Genomic DNA, 3,178 nt, shown 5'->3' on the forward strand with positions numbered 1-3,178 from the left:
GGTTAAATGTGAGCATAAAAGATATGCGTTACCCGTTAAAGGGGGCGAAGAAACCAGGACTGAGTTTAACGAAGAAACGAGGTAACTTTTTAAAGAGGAAACAGGTTAACTTTATAGAGGCTGTTTCCAAACCAGTGACAAAAGTAAAGTAGGACCTTTTACCAGCAAAAGCTCATTTCATCTTTTTGGAGTTACAGTGTGCGCTGAGGGAAGTCAGTTTTAAACTGGGATTGAAAGAAAATTAAACTGGGATTCTAGTTGAAAAGGGGGTGAAGGACATGGATTTAGGGCAGATCACAGCCTTGTGTAAATGCAAGGTGCTGTCTCACAACGTGATTTATTTGTTTCATTTATTAATTGTGGATAGAAGTAATTATGACAAACTAATGAGGAAACATTGAAAACATACAACCCGTTGAGGGGACAGGTAGGGTTGGGCAATTGAAAGGCTTTGTTTTGTTTAGCAGAATCACTTATGTTATATTCTAGGCTTTTAACATGTAAGTAAATGTAATGGATAAATAAGGGATTAGTTCATTTCTCAGGGGAGAAATGAAAAAGGGGGACTGTTAAGAGATAGATAGATGTTTTTAATGCGTATCTGCTCGTTAGATTGTTTTATGAGAGGCCCAGGGCTGGTTCCAGGGCTTGAATGAGACCTAACCAACATTGACACACATTGCACTTGTTGTGTTTCATGTTTGTCCTTTAGTTTGTCACATGTCTGTATATTCTGACATGACAAAGGTCTACCCACACATCTGGAGATTTGCACACAATTCCCCTTCTCCACGTATGTTTCAGCTGTGTCAACATCTCAGCTCTGCTGGGTCATGGTTACTTCAGCAGTGAGAGACGCAGCTCAACACAATGTTTCTCAGAGGCAGGATATTGATAGCACAGATAAGCAGATTATGTATGTGTGAATAGCTAATGCAAAGAGCTGCCCAGTAAGCTATTTTACTGCATTATTATAGTTATCCTAATTAGATGAATATTCACAGAGACAACAAGAGAAGGCATAAACGAAAACAACTTAACACAAGAGACTGCTGCTGTTACACAGTGTTGTGGTTTAAGTTAACAGGCAGGTCCAAAGAGATCACTGTGACCAGCCAAGTCTCCGGAAAATAGCATCGCTATTCCTCGAAGATGAGATGATGAGATGGCCTTTATTTGTCAGTTGCAGGTCTTTTGCCCACAACCGAGATGACAGACCTTGCCGACCGTACATACAACACAAACATCACATTGGGGAGACAGGTCAGGCCAGGTAGCGAGGAAAAAAAACATTGAAATGTGTAACACAGAAGGATAGTACAGGAATGCACAGATATCAACACACCATAACACAATAAACACAGACAGCAACATGGCAAAGAGTTCCAGTGTGTACATCTGATCTGGGACCGCTGCAATCTTTCGACTGCGCCTCCAGCTGACCCGATGTCCACATCATGGGGGAGGTAAGCGTTGGAGGTGGCGTTGGATCCGGGGTAGGGAGGGTGACGCGTCAGTGAGTGCTTATCAGTGTATATGTCTGTGTGTGCGTGTCCAGAGTTCAGCTGAGACAGTGTCCTTCGCCCTGCCAGGCTAAGTAAACAGTCTTCCAGCCAACCCAGGTGGCCTTGCAGGGAATGGGAAGGAACAGACTCAACACAGTCGTTATCAGGGAGTTGTTGTTCGGCTCCAGCCTTGAGCTGGCGCCGAAGGTAATTGAGAATTTCAAGCTGTTTTTTAACACTCGACACTGGTCTCTCAGTCTCCCGTTAATAGCTGCGAGCTTCTCCGTGATGTTATTAGCCGTCGATTCTGTGGTCAGACAGCAAGATCCCTGGGAGGATTCTAAGTGTCGTTAATACGGAAGCTCTTTTCTGGCCTTATTAACCAAACTGCACGTATGAAGCACTATTGATACTAAATTATCCTTTGCAAAGCCGCAGTTCACTGTGATTGGTCAGATGTTGCCAATGCCACGCCCATCACGACTAAGAACCATTAACCAGCTTCGTGTTCCTGACTACTGATGTTAGGGTGAGCCAATCAAATGACAGTAAGAAACCCTGGCTTTGTAGCACAGGCCCAGGTCACATGAACACCGTCTGTACACAAAGGAGAATCCCGTTCACTACTTTGTTACTGTCAAGAGAATTTTCAAATACTTGTAAATCTGATTGTGAGTTTTCCCTAAATCACCGTCTACGGTGTAGGCAACAAAAACTGTTTGCTTTACATTCGCCTTCTTTATCTGTGCTCATGTTCTACATAACTGATTCACAACAGGGGTAATTAGACAGAGGTACAGTTTCTATCAGGTCACTTTTATTGTCACATCACATTACTGGTACACTGGTGCAGCACATGTCAGTGAGATTCTTGTGTGCAAGCTTCACAAACAACAGTGGTGTCCAAAATATAAGAAACATAAAAAATAAATAAATAAAATATAAGAAATATATTTTAAAAAAAGCAATGAATGGCATGAATGTATGTACAAATAAAAAGAATGCATGCACATATATACATACACATGTGTATATGTGTGTATATACATAAGTATAACACAAGAGGAAGTGGTGTGAACAGAGTGTGACTGGATGATCCTCCCTGCTTTCCTCAGGCTCACCTCCAGTTATCCTTTTGGAACACAGCACCATATACTAATATCATTTTATTAGATTAATACAGCACAAGGTTCCGTTTTGCACAGAAACGTCCTACTTTTTACTTTCTTTGACTATTTTTCACAACCTGCACTTTCAGTTTTACTTGAGTAAAAAAGTTAAATCAATACTTTTACCAGAATGTTTTAATAAGCATGTCACCTCCTACTGAAGTATATAATGTCTCTTTTTGGCCACCTCTAACACACACAGACACACACGTATCCCACATTAGCCCCAGGCTAAATAACATCAGTGCCAAACACGTATCGCAGGCTTGACAGGCTTCGGTCCAACTATATTTACAGCGCGTTTCCATCCGGCTGGCTTTTCTATTACATTCAGACAGACAGCGAGAAATTTCAGAATTACAGTATCCGAGGAGTAAACACCGCGTCGACAACACAGGCAGCAGCTTATTGAAGTGAAACTCATAACTGACGCTTTCCCATCATTTGTGCAGAGAGCAGGCCCGTCCGCCGGTGTCCCCTCCTCCTCCGAAGAGTAGCGACGTC

Source organism: Astatotilapia calliptera, chromosome 5 (genome assembly GCF_964374335.1).
Source record: "Astatotilapia calliptera chromosome 5, fAstCal68.1, whole genome shotgun sequence".
NCBI classification, from domain to species: Eukaryota; Metazoa; Chordata; class Actinopteri; order Cichliformes; family Cichlidae; genus Astatotilapia; species Astatotilapia calliptera.